Source organism: Ixodes scapularis, unplaced genomic scaffold, assembly GCF_016920785.2.
Source record: "Ixodes scapularis isolate PalLabHiFi unplaced genomic scaffold, ASM1692078v2 PGA_scaffold10__122_contigs__length_95168666, whole genome shotgun sequence".
Lineage (NCBI taxonomy): Eukaryota > Metazoa > Arthropoda > Arachnida > Ixodida > Ixodidae > Ixodes > Ixodes scapularis.
This window is the reverse complement of record NW_024609836.1, coordinates 54,993,237-55,011,305: the sequence shown is the minus strand read 5'-3', so window position 1 is coordinate 55,011,305 and position 18,069 is coordinate 54,993,237. Positions and strand designations below refer to the sequence as shown.

General features: G+C 43.8%; 1 pseudogene; it reads right to left on the bottom strand.

The window, feature by feature from the left end:
- Positions 1–6,569, bottom strand: part of LOC120849012 — a 38,039-nt pseudogene extending 31,470 nt beyond the window's left edge.
- Between the last annotated feature and the right edge of the window lie 11,500 nt (positions 6,570–18,069).

Sequence of the window (18,069 nt, the reverse complement as noted above, 5' to 3'; positions counted from 1 at the left end):
ATTACTCTATGGTGTAACAACAAGGCGAGATGACGTAAACGGTCGCGCATTGATGCCACTGGTCGGGCAGTGATCGGAGGGGGCGGGGTGTCGAAGGTTGACATTCCGCGTTACATTAAAGAGTTTAAGACCACTTGAGGGATTAGGCGCAATCTTACGGCGTGCGGATAGTCATGTTGGAACGCTGGTCTGAACCGTAAGCTTCTATCGTACAGTGGCCAATGTGACTGTCGGTTGTGTGTTCCCCGAGAGAGAATTGCGTCTAGGGAAACGACTGAACAGTGCGAGATATGACGGAAAATACGTGCATTTACAGTTTGAAATTTTAGCATTAAAAAATAATGGTAGGTAAAATCGAAAAGGAAGCTATCCTTTATTTTGCTGTTTAAAAATACTGCGGTTCCTGGAGAAACTGCCCCCCGATTTGCGAGCTGCGATGAGCGCTAGAAGTTTTCGAGCTCGCCACGGCGTAGCTCCGTACACTTAACACCTGCCGCAAGTCGCGGCTTTGACTGCATTCAAATGAATCGAAAAGCGATTTCTCTGCCCGTGAAGCATCACTTCCAGCTGAGTGAATATCCGCTCTACAGAGATTCATTCAAGACAACAATTGCAGCCGTGCCCAAACAACACAAATAGAAAAACAAACTCTACAATAAAGATACTGGCTACGACGTGCCGTACTGGCAAGCAAACACATGGCTTGGAACCGCATTGGAGCAGCTTGATATATTTTCTTTCAAATAATTACGGCATGATCGAGCGTTTTTTTTTTTCTACTAAGAGATTCATCCCCTGAGCCATTCAAAATTCTCTCAGGGGTATGACATTGCTGGAATAAGACAAGCTGCTGGGAATATTTTTTATTGCTTAGGCACTCACCAAGAAATTCCGTACGTTCAAAACCATAGAGTTATTATAATGTACGCTAGAAGTTCAACTGGCGCTAGTGTGGTGCCGCAAATTGAAGCAGACAGCAACCAGTCTCAAATTGACTTCCGGTAACGCATTTCTATGAGAAAAAGCGAGTACATTTTTCTCTGCGCTCGATTATAAGAGCAAATATCACGAATAATTTGTACGCACTAGGCACATTGGAACATTTCTCAGTCACGCAGACGAAATAATTGGTCAGTTACGACGTTTTTATTTTAAATTCGTGGCATGAAAAACGGTGCTAAAACTGCTTCGTACATGTATTTATGTGCACTGTCGGACACTGTTAGCGCGAACACGGCGTCGGCGCTTTCTAGCGTGGGGGATATACGTGCCAAACGAACGAAGGACATGTGGAAAACTAAGAGAGACTGGAAGAACTACGCTGGAACACTGGATAAGTAACTCCCTGTGCATGCGGATGATCAAAATAAATTGGAAGCCACGTAATATAGTTCGATTTCCAATAAATAAGTACTGTTTTATTATTTCTGCTCGTGAATATGTGCGAAGATGCTTGTTGTGGGCTCAAATCATCACTCGCACGGTCGAAATATTTGAAAATAGGGAGAAGCCAGAGAACACATGCTCGATAAAAGCTCCCCGACATAAGAAATAATAAAAAGACACACCCTTTGTAGCATACGTACTTTATTTTTTACGTCCGAAAGTTTTTTTTAACCGATAGTAAATATGAGCACGACGGGGTCAACTTCATGTGACAGGCTTATATATTAGCAATGTATAAGCGCCGCCGGAATGCTAGCTAACCTTGAACACACTCTACGTTCCTTTCCATCGTTATTTTGCTTAGAATCGTCGCTCGTTTTTACATACCTGCCATGGTACAGAGATTTGGGCCTGAAATACAGCGACGCTTAACATCGTTCAGTGGTAAAGACAAATGCTGTAACTAAAGCAATTACTCTTTCCCAATATTAATAAAGGTATATACTATCCGGTACAACCGAAATAACAAAAGTTATTCATGTTATTTTCCGGTGAGGAGACGAAGTGCACGCGCGTTTTTTCATAGGGATGCACAGGAGCACTGCAAAAGTAGACTGGTTGCTGTCTGCTTCAATTTGCCTCCCGGAAGTCGCGTGGACACTAGCGCCAGTTGAACCTCTAGCGTACATTATTCAGTTGAACCTCTAGCGTACATTGTTCAGAAGCGCGTGAAAGAACGTGTCCCTGCACGGGCTCGTGGCGCTGACTGTGCTACGGCGACATTTTGTTTTCGTCGATTTCTTTGTATTTTACGCGTGAGCGCGTGCTGTCGGCATCGGCTGCTACAAAGGGTGGCATCACCCTAAACAGAAGGACATTGAGGCACCCTAGACTACCCCATGCTTGTAACTTGCCAACGGGGTGGTAACGCTAAATGGCTCGAGCCCAGTGGGTAGTTAAGTAAGCCTGTGGGGTAGTATACAGCCGTCAAAACGCATGATGACTAGGGGGGTGCACACTTTTTCTTAGAGTGCATATCTAAATTTTACTCAAATTTCTCGTGCTATGTTGTAGTTCTTTTTTATAGATTGGCTCTAACCGCTCATTTACACTGGAAGCGGATCCGTGTTCGCAAAGCGGTTGCGAACGCGCTTGTATAAAGGTCCAGTACAACTGCACGCGCACTTGATGTTATCGAGTGCGCGAGCAATTGTACTGGATCTTCATACAACCGCGTTCGCAACCACTTTGCGATCGCGGATCCGCTTCCAGTGTGAATGATTGGCAAAGACAAATAAACAAAATTTAATGTCTGCCGCTTTTGTAGAAAGCAGCCTGAAATTAAGTTGTGTCTATAGACGCTTTACACACGCGCCAAATTACAGGCGCCATTGCTGACCTTTTCTTGTCTTACCGAGATGCCGAGCAACTGAAACGGTAGTTGGCGATCTTCTACAAAGGCCGATGCTTTAGAAAAGGACACAGTTGAGTCTAATGTGGCAATAACCTGACCTGCTATGGTAATGATGTAGTGAAATAAACGATATAAGAGGAAACAAAAACTGAAGGTCAGTTATGGTGGCGTCCATGCACAGCTGCTGCAAAGCGTCTATATGTGTACCGATTTATTTAGGAAATAACGGTCGCGGTGCTATTTTTGCTACACATTTTAGAGTAGTGAGCATAAGAAAGTTGACATGTCGTAGTTCTTTATAGACCGACACGCCGGCTTGACGTCACGGAGCTGCGGCGGCACCGCGATCGCGCCGGAGCGAGGTGATGTGGGTCGCACGTTTCGCGTGGGCGTCAAAGCATTTCCGCAAGCCGCAATGCTGCGTAGAACGTAATTGCACCGAAAGGTACAGCAAAAGTAGCGGAGTGAGTTTCCACATGTTCCCGTCGAACTGTGAAAGGCGCAGAACGTGGATAGTATACGTGGATAGAAAACCATGGTCGCCTCGCGCGGACGACTGTTTGAGAGGCAAGCACTTTATTGGAGGCAAGTGTGGCTTCCATTTCAATCTCCGTACCCGAGACTTCCTTACGGGCAGGGAAACCATCGTCTGATGGAAACCACCCAGAGTTCGTTCCCACAGTGTTCGCGCACAAAGCACCGGCCAAGCGCTCGTCGGTGGCTCGCTACACCCGTGCTACCAAGCGGAAGGTGATCGGCAGCAAAACAGACAAAGCGTTACCGCTTGTCGTGCCTTGTGGTCATGAGGGTACGAAAAGTCTCGAGGTACACCTAAGTACTTCTTATGAGCTGCGAATACGAAAGCATGCATGGCCGTTCGTCCGCTCCCCTATTTTGGCTGCGCTGTACTTGCGTCGACAGTCGAGAGCGCAAGCTCTCCTCGCCAAGCTGACCTTGGGCGTGGAGTAGTGCAGCCGCCACCTCACGGTCACGCAGCGCCATGGGGTGTCGCTAATTGAAACTGATGCGCGGTGGCTTCATATCACTGACGATTTGCGTTGTTTTCTGCGTGGTTTCAAAGCTGAGATGCTTCAGATCGCGGCTTCGGGAATTTATCTGCCATTTGGCGCGGCTGATGACGTCGGCTCGCTCAATAGGACAGTTTGATGCTTTCGCATTAAAATATAATTGAAGGACACTGTCTGTATTTAATCAATTAATAAATACACTTTGCCGACCCACAGTCTGCTGATCCCTCCGGTCGAGCGGAAATCGTCTCGAAGTAATCGTAGACCTCGAGAAACTTATACGCCTGCACGATGTCGGCCGTGAACTGGCTCGGCGAAATTTCTAAACAAAAGACGACGTGAGCAATCAACGTTGGTGGCAGCAAGTTCACGTCGGAACTCCAGCAGGCCTTGTTTATGGCGTACGGATCGTCGAAGGCAACGCCGTCCACGCACAGTTTGCTTCGATACCACTTCTGTTCAGGCTCGGGTAGCGAGCTCAAAGAGTCGGACATAATATGCGACATACGCTGGAAGGAAATACGACGCACAAATAAACCTAAAAGTGTCGCTACAACGTCATCAACGGGCGCACGCCACACAACGCATTGGCGAAAACACGGAGAGCCTAGCCGCTTCGGTCCTCATAGCTTCTGCGCCTGCCCGGCCTTCCGGCCGTGTTGGTAAACAGAGCCACGCCGCGTGTCGGTCTATCTGCTTTTGTTTGCTAATTATCACATGTTAACGTTGTACTAAATACGACATAACACCCGTGACAACATTTGTGTTGATTAACCCATGTCTTTTGATTGTCTTTCTCTAGCTACTGGAAGGCAACTGAAACCTGGCTTGTTGCTGATTCCGTAACATTATTTGTAATAGTAATAGAAATATGTATTTTATTTCGGCTTCTTATTCGCAAATATTTATAATATATTGATATAATATTTTAGATGCATATCTGCAACCCGATTTGTAATATTAATATAAATCTATATTTTATCTCATCTTTTTAGACGCATCTATTTAGTATGAGATTACATGTGCTGGTTCTCGTTACTTGCTAAAAGGTATGCTTGGGCTAGTTGGTTCTCGCACCATATTATGTCAATAAATTGAGAACTGAAAATAAAACTACACCATTTCACGTAAAAGATACATGTACCAGACACAGAACACCTTCCAGTTCAAGTACTTTATCCCTGCGTCTTTCAGTCGTAACTTCAAATGCCCGGAATGGAATGTCAAAAAATCTTTGCCAAAGCGTCCCAAATACTGCACTTCCGATGTGCCATATACGCCGCAACCTCGTCCGATACCATTATGACAGACATACGAAGAAGTGTAAAGAATTCAGCATTACCAACTGCAACGAAAGCGGCGACAACTTCTTTCCTTCCATGGGAGACTATATCGAATATTGCCGGCCAAGTAAGTATATTTATTTATTGTTCGACGGAATAAAAATAAGGAAATATCTCAGTTACTGGAATCAATCATTGCTGATCGTTATAAAAAACGCCGCTATCGCCGTTGACGAGTTAAAAAGTCTTACAATCCCATCTCTCTACACCATTTTTATCGAGTCTCACACGTGGGCTAAAGGCGGCTAAACTAAAGATAAAGGAGGTCGGCCTTCATCTAACTTACAAATTATGTCCATACATATGAAGAGTCTTGGGTTGCTCCAGACCGGACTCGGAAGTTAAACATAGACATAGTAATCCATAAGCTAGGGGACAAAAAGGCACGGACAGACAAGAAACTCCGACGTCGGAGTTTCGTGGGAGTTTCGTGTCTGTCCGTCCCTTTCTGTCACTTAGCTCCAGAACTGCTATGTCTATCCTTAACCAGCTCGCCTTCCTACTTGCTTTAACTCGGAAATTAAAGTGATCTGAAATGTTTGCTAAGAACGCTAACTTTTATTTAGTTAACTGATTGTAACATGGCAAAATTTAGAATAACAATGAAGACGCGGTGTGTGTAATCTCCACTTTAACAGTGGGGATATTCTGACAGTCTACAAAAACAAAATAAGCAATGAAATTGTGGAGTTAGCGCGAGGAAGAAGGAAGCTCATTCCATAGATAATGCGGAAATTAAAAAAAAAAAACGAAAAAAACTACCGCTTTTTTTGTTTGCGCTCACGATCAAGTCAAGGTTTCCGCTGCTACAGTTCTAGAACATGCATCAGGTTGAAACGCGGAACTGACGAAACCCGGGGCGACCCCGGCGCTCTCAGTGTCCTGCCAGCCACACATGGCGCTCGCATCGTCTACTGGGGTGGCGTAAGCAATTTTTCGGCTCGGGAGCAAAGCAGGATAAGAAGCTGTGCAACTGAAACACGAAGTGCTTCTATTGACGTTGTTTCTGAGAGTGATTGATGAACGAAACAATCTGACAATTTTAGGGTGATTTGAGGTGAAGTGTCGAACCAAAATCGAATCCTAACAAAAACCCGGAACCGAACCGTTCTTTTTAGCCTAACCGGAACTAAAGGGAACCGAAATCGTCGCCGCCATCTTGGAACGGAACCGGAAAAAATAAACGATAACCGGTTCAAAGCGGTTCACGGATTTTTTTTTTTCTTCTTGTATTACACAATGTATTTTTTGACAAATAAAAATTCGCAGCTGTATTTCTATGTAGTGATCAAATTGTCATTTGCCAAGTTGAAATATCTGAGAAATCGTAGGTTTTTGTGGCACTTTTGTATTGGCACTATGATTCGTTCATCACGTCACTTGCTTACGTGACGTCATGTTGTCAAGACATACTGTCAACTAATGTCACGCCACGTGGCCCTGTGACATTGTCACGTGACTCACTGCATCAGTTCCACTTAAATTCAGAACGTCAGTAGATTTAATAGTGTTTTTTACACCGTGACGTCACAAGGCATCCCGACTTCTCACTGCGAGTCACGTGACACCGTGGCGTAATCGATTGTCATGAGCCCAAGTCCATTGCTCGAGTTCATATGACAATCAGCATCTCAAAACATTCCGGTAATGGTTCGTGCTTAATCGAAGACGAGAATAGCCGAACTCTAACAATGTCTAAATCTCAACCCATGCTTTATTTTTGCCAATCCCAGCGCATGACTGTGATGGACACCGACGGTATAGTATAATTAGCGTCAGATCACGTGGCCGCTTGTTCTAACAGTGAGTTGACGAGGGGAAAGCTGTTCCTTTTTTTTCTTTTTCTGGCGTCCGCCATTGAGCGGAGAGGGAAACTAATGAGTGCTTTTGCAACGCCAGGGATTAGCTCTTAGCGGTTTTCGCTGAAAGTACAAAACTTGTTGCACGACCAATTTCCCATGTTCGCATTATTGAGGCACCCAAATATGTTTTGTCGTTGTTAAACTGTCTCAGCAATATGTCCCCTAGGATAGCATATTTCAAGGACAAAATATGACTTATTAATCCCAAGTTACATAGAACTAAAATTGTGTACTGAAAGGATACCTGAAGGGAAATATCTTAGTGGCCTCAGGGCGAGACCCGAAGGTTGGAAGCTGCTCGGAGTCACACAGAATTGTCGTTTCCACGTTCTTCCCTAAGCCTTGAGCACCCCCGTATTTCGTTTAAACTTCACAGTTTTTGGGTGCAGAATAAAAGATGTTGAGGATTACTGTTCACAACTGACACAAATATAATTGTCAAAGTAACACCCCCAATCGGAAATCGGAATCCCTCACGAACAAAATGTAGTATCTCGAGGAGCATTGAAAAAAGAAAAGGGGAGACGGAGGGAGCGGTCTAAAACACAATGTGTTTTAAAAGTTACTCTGCTCCGTATCTTCGGCACAAATGAGAAAGCGTGGTCCAGGCAGCTACTTTGTTTGCAAAAACACTGTATCAAGAAAGTGCATCTTCGTGGTGCCAGACGCCCGCGCCGCTCCTCACAACGCTGCGCCAAGCAAGAATAATTTATGTCTCTCGAATGTATCACTTTCGCTGAGCACGAAGCTTCTATATCGTGCATTTTGCACCACCCGAGTTTACTTTCTCAGCAAGAACAAATCGCAAAAGACCACCAGCATAACGTGCGATGATGTCCCGGGGAAATCATGTTAAACAGATCAGTTTTCCGGTGAAATGCGAGGTTCTCAACACTAGTAAAAAGGGTTGTCTAAATCGTAAAGTTCCGCAATATATATGGCAGTCTCGCGATGATATGCGTCAGCATAATAAAATGTTAAGGCGCGGGTGACTAATAAAGAACAGTTTTAAAGTGAGGGCCCAAAAACAAGTGCACGTAAAACGGAAGACAACATTACCTCCTGAGGCGGTGTTTTGCGAAATTTCGAAAGAGCATAAGGCGATGTCAAAATCCGATATATATTAGAAATATGTTGTCAGTCATTCGCTCTATTTCTGTGTAATTAGGAATATGATTGCATGTATCTCTGTGTATTTCTTTTGGCAGTAAGACGCTGTGTATTAGATTATTTAGAAGAATACCATTTATTATCGCTCTTTGTGCACATTGCTCGTATTTCCCTTCATATCTATTACGGGACCACAGAGTCATTCTTGGTATACCCCTCGACCCGGTGTTTTACATCGCCAAAAAGCGAACACAAAAGCACGTTTGCAAAGACTCAGCAGCTGGTGCATTTTCAAGTATCGCTCTCCCGTGTCGGTCTCAAGCGCTTATGTGAACTTCATACAGTCAAATTCATAGATGATAATAAAATATATATTTAATTACTGCCTGAATATTTGAGAACAGAAATAAAGAGCCGATCGTCTTAAAGATTCACATCATAAGTAAGTGCATTCAACGTTATCTAAAGTTTGCTCTTCAATTTTTTTTTGCTTTTTTATTCTCGATATAAATGCCAAAAAGTGACCGGCATTTTTATGGGTGATTTGGGAGAGCCCAAAACACATTTTGTTTTTAGTAAAGTGGATTTAAATAATTATGGGTTCCTTGAACATACTTAACTTCTTAAACTTATATAGAGAGGTCTTATTTCCTCTTTAATGTGATGAACAACTATTTTGTGAGTCTGTGGGCTGAGCAAAAGCAAAGTCACCAGGTGCGCGTGTCGAGCTATAAAGATAGCGCACGCAGACCGTCAGAAAGTGACCAGTTAAATAACTGCAATCTCGAGTAAAGGATGAAACACTACTTTGTTCTATTTAACAAAAAAATCACCACTCTCCAAGAGTGATGCTTATTTGCAAATTCAATTAACCGGCATCTTGTCAAGAACAAGCCTCATAAGCCAAGCTATGCTGAAAATGTTCACTTGATTTCGCGCTATGTTAGGCCAAATTTGATCAGAGTACGAAGGTGCGTGTAGATTAGAGTGTACGATTTTGACCTCCCTTTTCTGCATGATTATTCGCCTGCATTGCGGTGCTAAGTGTAAGGAATTCTGTTCAGGAAACCAAGCCTCGTGATTGCCGCTCACAGTTTCTAATCGCTCTTTCTCAGGTGAGTTGAAATGTGTTGGCGCCAGTGTGCAAATTGCTTTAAACTACTTCCGGATGTGAACAAGACGGCGGGTTTCGCAGTATTTGTGAAATCAAATGTACACGCTATCTTCTAGAAATGGCACCTTATAGAAGTGTCAGACTTAATTTACTCTTACAATTAAGGAATGATGAGTAGTAAATTTGGAAATATACGTGAACCGGAAGTGTGCCGGTGCTGCCCGATAGATGGCGCCACTGAGTTTGTTGACGTTGCGGTGAGCGTACGTGTTTCCTGGTTCTCCTCGAGCATCCGAAGCTAAGTGCCAGTCTTTCTTCTTTTCTCTCGCTTTTTTGAGAGTTGATTGGAAGTGACTATGCGGTAGCAGTATTAGGTTTGAACAGCAGCAGTTAACGTTAGTTTCGCAAAGTAAACTCTGTTTGAATTTTTGGCGGGAAGGGGCGGTTTGTTCCCGGTCTAGACATGGGTCTAGATTTGGGTCGGCATGACAAGGGTGGGGACGGGTTGGTGCAGTGCGTGGGGTGTGGGAGGTGGTGTTACCTAGAGGAGACGGGTTTCGGGAGCCTGGAGGAGGCGGTGGGGATGAGTTTCGAGTGTCGGCTTTGTGTGAAGCTTCAGCAGGTAACTGGGGAATGGGAGGGTAGAGTTCGGGAGATTGAGGCCCAGCTTAAGGCAGAAGGAGAGAAGCGAGTGGGTCTCAAGGCCCAGGTAGAGGAGCTGACTAGGCAGCTTAATCATGAGAGGGAGCAGCGGGTCGGCCTCGAGAAGCAGGCGGAAGAGCTGGGGGAAGTATGGAAGGCGGGTTTAGAGGAGCGTAAGAGGGAGTGTGACAATAGGGTAGAGCGCCTGGAAGGGGTAATTCGAGCGAGTGAGAGTAGCGAGGGAAGAAAGGAGGAAGTGTCAGTTCTAGCGGGACGAACCACCAGTGTGCAGGCTGGGGTCCCTGGTGGTCGGGAGTACGGCCTGTTGGCTGGTGGGCTCGACGACGCTGGAGAGCTGGTTGAACCTCAGCTCAATAGCGCCTTCGAGCAGCAGGCGTCGGGCACTCAGGTGACAGAAGATGAGTCGCAGGACAAAGGCGCGCAGGCACCAGGGGGATCTAGGGTACTGGTAGTGGGGAGCTCTAACGTAGCACGGGTTAGGAGGGGTGTACATAACAGGGTGAAGGGAGACCAGAGGGTAACCGTAGAGGTCCAGCCAGGGAAGTGTATGGTGGATGCTATGACCGCAGCACGTGAGGGGGTGTGGGATAACCGGGAGGGAAGGAGCCTAGTAATAGTTCATGCGGGGCTTAATGATGTGCTCAAGGGTAGGAGCCAGAACCTCGGAAAGCAGCTAAACGTGGGAATACGTAAGCTGAGGGGCGTGTCTGAGAATGTGCATGTGGTTGTGTGCACCGTTTCAGAAGGTCGGGGGCAGTCCGGGTTAACGGAGAGGAGGGTTGTCGAAGCCAACGGAGTAATTAAGGGTATGAGTCGACAGCTTCGGTACTACGTAATGGAAGTAAACAGAGAAGTGTACGAGGATAGCTCCCGCCTTTTTGCAGGTGGCGTTCACTACAGTGAGGCCACGGGTTCCAGGGTGGGGGATAGGATGGCCCGCACGTTGACTGCTTTTTGGGGGGACTGAGGGCCCTGGGGGCACTGAAGTAACTGAAAACACAACAAAGTCAGGAGAGGAACCCAGGGTTAAAAAGAGAAGAAAACGTAAGAACAGGTATAAACAAACAGCACAATCAGACATTGGATATATTAACATGCAGGGTGGTACAAATAGGTTAAAATGGGAAGAGGTGGAGGAGCAACTAAGAAAGGAGGATTTAATAGTGTATGGGTTTGTGGAAGAACATCTCAGAGACATGGAGCAGCCACCTTGCAACCCTGACTATGTGTGGGAAGAATGCAACAGAATGGAGGGAACGAGGAAGGGAGGTGGAATTGGAGCATTTATTAAAAAGAATATGAACTTTCAAAGGATCAGAAAGGAGTGCGCCGAACATTTGTGGCTGAAAGGAAAAGTGGCTGGGGAATCAACAGTCCTTGGAGTTGTTTACTTATGGACAGGGACAGGTGCTAAAGAGGAAAACAGAAAAATGATTGATTGCATATCAAGAGACATTAGTGAACTAGGGGAAGGCTCCGAAATAACTAATATGGGAGACATGAATGCCCATATTGAGGGTCTGGATGGGTATATGGACTCAACTGGAAGCATATTACTAGAACTGGTGGAAAAACATGACTTAGTTTTATATAATACCAGTCAGAAGTGTGACGGGCACATAACTTGGGAAACTGGCAATCTACATTCAACTGTAGATTACGTACTCATGTCACACAAGATACATGGTAAGTTACAAGTAATGAAGATAGATGAAGAAGGTTCCAAAAGTCTTGGTAGTGATCACAAACGTATTAAGCTGAATTTTGCCAGAGAAGTAAATGCTGAAACTAGACAACATAATTCAAAGCAAACTTTCTGCAGCGGCAAAGAGTTGGAAATAGTAGTTGAAAGATTAGAGGCAGCAGTTTCAGGGCAACGGTATACAGATTGGACCTATGAGAACCTAACTAGGTTTTTTGCTCTAGAACTAGACAAAGTTCAGAGTAAACGAAAGGGGAAGCAAGGACATAGACCAAAAAGCTGGTGGGACAAAGAAGTGAAGCAAGCGATACAAAAACGTCAAGAAGCCTCTAGAGAACACAGGTATTCCAAGCGTAGTGGGGAGTCCGAAGCGGAAGTAAAAAGAAAATGGGACAATTTTATAACATGTCGCCGAGAGGCATCCAGTTTGATCAATGCGAAAATTCAGAGAAAGGGTGAGGAATGGATGAGTAATGTAAGTAAGTAAGATAGAAACGCTGCCAAGAAGTTTTGGGAGCACTTAAACTCACTCGGTGAAACGACGCAAGCTAGACAGAGGTTCATACTCTCGCATCAGGGAGATCAATTAGAGGGAGATGATGCGATACAATATATAGGAGCAGTGATGGAGGAAAAATTTCGGGAACGGGTACATGTAGGAGATAGGAGAACCGAAGGAAGTAGCAGTCCAGCTTGTGACATCGCGGATTTTGGACAAAGAGAATGGGAAAAGGCGGAACGAAGAGTCCCTAGTCGCACGTCGACAGGCACAGATGGTATCCCTATCAAGCTGGGAAAGAATATGGGCCCTAAATCTAAGGCAAAACTAAGGGAGGTAGTGAGTACCATGATAACAAAAGGAAATATTCCAGATGAATGGAGGCTTAGTAGGATGAGTATGATATATAAGGGAAAAGGAGATAAGTCTGATATTAGGAATTATCGTCCCATAACCGTGACACCTGTTATTTACAGGTTGGTAATGCAGATTATAAAGAACAGACTGGAGGAATGGGTAGATTGCGAGGGCATACTGGGCGAGTTACAGAACGGGTTTCGGAAACAAAGAAGGTTGGAGGACAATTTATTTTCTCTAACACAGCGTATAGAAATAGCGCAAAAAGAAAACAGACAGCTCTGGCTGGCATTTCTGGATATCAAGGGTGCCTATGACAATGTGAACTAAAGGAACCTGTGGGACATAATGGAGAGCTTAAACCTAGATAAAGGAGTAACAGCACTATTAAGGAACATTTGCAAAGATAACAAGGTGATTATTACATGGGAAGGAAAGGCGACAGGGAAAATAGAGATAAGACGAGGCCTTAGGCAGGGGTGCCCGTTATCGCCTTTGCTGTTTATGTTGTATCTGAGTGGATTGGAGGATAGACTAGAGAAGAGTGGGCTTGGATTCGACCTTTCTTACAGTAAGCTAGGCCAAAAAATTCAGCAATCCTTACCGGGATTGATGTATGCGGATGATATCGTACTAATGGCTAACAACAGGAGAAGAGTTGCAGGAATTAATGAGCATCTGTGGTAGGGAAGGAGAGGAATTAGGTCTAGAATTCAGTAGCGAAAACTCAGCAGTCATGATTTTAAACGAGGATGAAGTTGAGAGGCTGAAGATACAGAATATTACAGTTAAGAGAGCTAGTAAATACAAGTATCTAGGAGTATGGATATGTGATGGTGCAGAATATAATAGGTAAGGGCAACAAAAATGCAGCTGTAATGAAAAATAGAGCACTTTGAAATTACAACAGGTATGAGGTGGTGAGAGAGATTTGGAAAGGGGTCATTGTGCCTGGCATGACTTTTGGAAACGCAGTGCTATGCATGAAATCCGAAGTGCATGCGAGACTAGAAATAAAACAGCGCGGAGTAGGTAGACTGGCTTTGGGGGCACATTGCAAAACGCCAAACCAGGGAGTACAAGGAGACATGGGATGGGCGTCATTTGAGAGCAGGGAAGCGGTGAGCAAGATAGAATTTGAGGATAGGTTGACGCAAATGGATGGGGAGCAATGGGCACGAAAGGTTTTCAGCTATTTATACATGAAGAGTGTAGACACAAAGTGGAGACAGCGCACTAGGAAATTAAGAAGAAAGTTTTTGGGCTATAGCGAAGATACGGAAGAGCAAGTCTCAGTTAAGAAGAAAGTTAAGGCCACAGAAAGAGATCGGTGGCTAGAGGGAATGCAGACAAAGACGGCTCTGGAAAGCTATAGATTAAACAAAACAGTTATTGCCAAAGAAAACATTTATGACAATTCTAGGGGAAGCTCATTGCTGTTTGAGGCGAGGACGGGTGTTCTGCGAACCAGAACATACAGAGTGAAGTACCAGGACATGGATACAGTGTGCACTGCTTGTGGAGAGGAGGACGAGACGGCTGAGCACTTGATACTCTACTGTAAAGGGCTTCACCCTATGCCTACCGAAGACAACGTAGATTTAATAAAGTCATTGGGTTTTTGAGACAGCAAAGGGCGAGTGGATTTCAAGACTGTAGAGATTACCAAGCAAAGATTAAGTGAATGGTGGCAGAAATCGAGAGAAAACTAGGTATTTTCTTATTCACTGATGGCAAGGGGGTTTCATAGCCTCACTTTCTTTGCACTGCGGAGTGAATATAGATTTCACGTTTAAATATTCTAAGCTTAAATGGTAAAACAAAATAGCTAGGTGGCGTAAGCTACCGCCCGATCCAATGGGCTCAGCCGTATTCATCCATCCATCCATCCAGGGAAAGAAGGGCGAAAGTGCCAGTCCTTAAACTTTTTGACGTTTTTTGAAAATATTATTGCTTTTAGCTCCCTTGCGTCCTCATCATATCTATTGTGGAAGGTATTTCATACACAAGATTTTACGATATATATGGCGAGGAAGTGCCCATTCCATGATTTTATGCACTGTACGTAATACCTAAGCTCATGAGCGCAAACAGGATTCAACTTCTTACCGTGACGCAAAAGTGTACCAATCATTTCACTTTTAGGTGACCTACCAGACGAATAACCTTTAAATTCAGGTAAAGTAAATGGCAATTGGGTATGCAAATATTATACGTTGATTCGTATAAACACGACGTTTTGTATGTTAATCTAACTCTTGTTTGACCGTTTCGTTGAAATTAAAGAGGCACTGAAGTCAATTCTGGAAAAGACCGTCTTGATCTTATATTGTTTAAAATGTATTCTCACATTTACCGAGTCCTATAATACAATCCCAGGGCAAAAGAAAAACATATGGAGACTTTTATTTTTTCTTTCGGATTACGCTGAACCAATGAAAGCTCTGCAATACGCACAGATTCCGAATGATTTTATAATAACTCGTTTCGAAGAGAGTCTCATAACTACACATACAAATATGACTCCTTTTCCTCCGCGGGCGAAGCCATCCTTACAACTCGCCGAAAAGCGCCCTTCGTCGACCACTTCGCTCGGAAGAAAATTCTTTCCAAAAAGAGCGTGTCGCGCTTTTAAAACATGATTTTAACGAGGAAATAAGCTACACGCGATTGGGATTTCAGGCTTGTTGGTGTGCTTAGAACGTCTAGATAGAGTTGTCACCACAAAAGGACGATCTCTAAACGGACTTCAGTGCCAAAAACAAGAAACCACGTTATTTAAAATAACGCAATTTCTTATTTTTGGTACTTGAAAATAAAAGTGGCTCATACTCGTTTCACGCTTGAAATAGTGCCTATTGCAAAAACAACGCAGAAAATATATACTCAATTTAGCGGTTCAAACCAGTTTAAAATCCCTTATTTTTGATCCCCGGAACTGGTCCAGAACTGAACCGAAAGCCGAGAACTCGAACCGATCCGATAAAAATTTCGGTTCGATACTCTGCCTTGAGGCACGTGGGAAGCGCAGAGTGGGGTGTGTGTGTGCTGAAGCTGCTACTTTTAGAGCAAGCTCAAGGCGGAAACATGCGTAAACGAGAGTGTTAATGATATCATCGGCGTTTTTAAAGAGTTCACAACGCAATCGGTTAAAATAAGCATAATTCCTGTATAAATAGATGAAGAGGCACTGAATAATTTCGACTCTTCGAGAAATATAAGCTCTTTTGTCTCGTTTACAGGGTACTGAAGGTAATTAAAGCTCTTAATAGCCGTAGGCACCAGCAAAGTATATTCAGACCAAAATTGTATAAATGAATCACGTATGTTTTGCGCTTTAGATATATTTCGATATTAAATACATTTCTGTGATCGCATAATGTGTTGCAGGGCTTGGTCAGATGTAATCTATACAGTAAAAGCTTCATTATTTAATTACCATCACTTTAGCCATAACTTCTATTATGCACCAATTAATGAGCTGACCTTCACTTCAGTGCCGAAGTGAAATACAGTGTGCTTGATACAACGTGCGTCGTGCTAAGGATGTACAAACAACCGTTATTATGGCCACTAGAGAAGCCACGGTTAGCCAGAAATGTGGTACTATCTGAAAGAATTACTTTTTTTTCCTGCGAACGCTTCTTATCGTTGCGAAACCGCGCTCTGTTTCTGACGTATATAATGGTTGGGAACTCATACGTCAAACGCAGAATGTTTTAGAAGATCAAAAGATTTTTTAAAGGTTAAACCATGCTCTTCATAGCCGAAATGTCAGAACTAAAGCCGATTTCCATTGGAAAACAATCTCAGCATTATTGAAGTTAAACTCGGATGCCTCATAATTTCACAGTCCACATTTTCACATTTTCACACAGACCCCACGTGAACTTAGTCGTGTACAGTCTCCCCTGCCTGAGTGCTGAACTTCTTTGTCTACGCTGCTAGGGCTCTGAAAGACGTGTTAAAGAACCTAAATTCTGAAATAAAATGCATTTTGAATGCGCCATATTAAAATCACGTACCTCTGCTACCCGCTTGGGCTTGTAAGCTGCTGCTTTCTCGACATATGTCCTTCCTTTTTGGTTTCCGGCACAAGCTCGCTGATTAAACCTTTATTTTCAGTTCGTTATTCAACGTCTCGTCGCCTTCACCCATGGCAATATAAACATTAGATCTGTCAACGAAGACACCGTGCCAAAGGGCACCGAGACGTTGCTGAGAAAGTGAGATAGTCCTGAGTTTCTAAAGGCATGAAACAAAAAGGTAGTTGTCCTCGAAGTATGCAAAGGTATAAAATAGTGTTAATGATTTGTGTACACTACTTAGTCGAATGTGCACATTTTATTCCATTCCTTTGGAATAATGCTGAGTCGGCGCTCCATTAACTATATCGAGATATTATAGTTGTCATCTTATTATAGTTTTCTTCTTTAGTGTGACTGCCCATGATGTTGGTTGGAGAACCGCGTTTGTTCGAAACATCAATTTAGCTCTAATTGAACAGCTTAGGACTACTTTGCTTTATCATACACCAGACTTATAGCTACCAAATTTTCTGCCGTTGAATATTGAACTGGACCTAACGATTGAAATCATCCACCTAACACAGATATAAAAGCTGACGAGTTCGAATAGAGTGCGGCCATTTTGTGAAGTCTTTTTTTTATTATTCCACCATCTTAATTTTGAAACTTACCTTTAGAATGCAAATACGCTTTAAGTATGTATTAAGGATTCTGAGTTGATTCAGAAGCTTTAAATGCATAAGCACTTAATACTACCGTACAGTACACCTGCTAATTGTTCCTTATAGTAAAACAAAACATTAATTTAACGTGTTTGTTTCTATAGGCTCTTAAACACTAATAGAGAAAAAAGAAGCGTTTCTCAAATGTCTCAAGGTAACACCCCGGCCTACAGATCCCTCAGGCAGCGTGAACGAATCCCGGGTTAAGTGCCCGCAATCTGACCGAGGCTTGTGAGGAGAAGGCACTATGTCACCAAGTCGTTGCACGTTAAGAGAACTCCCAGTGTTCGAATTTAATCATCGAACTTTTCATAGCGAGTTGCCACATGCCCTCCTTTGGTTTGGTACGTAAGAGGCCCCATATTTCACTTGGTCAAGCTTACCCAGGCTTAGATTCAAACATAAAAAAATTAGAGAATTCTATGTGCTAAAAAGAGCCGTAAAAAACTGAGCGACATTTAGAGAGTACGTAAATTTAGAAAAAAAAAATTTCCAGCTGTGATGGAGAACCGTAATGGTAAGATCTGTGATCTTGATGACTTTGAGTAAACATTGTGTGTTCGGATAACGAACTAGTTAAGAACCGATCTCCATTTCCCTCCTGTTACTGTTCGATAACCTTGTACCAGTTAGAGGAGAGCTGAAGCGTGGGAAACAATTTGCAAAACGTTAAGTACGGTTGGCAACCATCTTATCCACAGCGTTCGACCAGGTTGCACGTATGTTAACCCGTATGTAGCGATTTCTACCGCGACGGGGTGAAGCGTAATCGGCCATGCGAGGGGCTCTCCGCCGCTGGTAAAAGACTGGCGTAGAAGTCAGTGGTTGGAGCGCGCAGCGT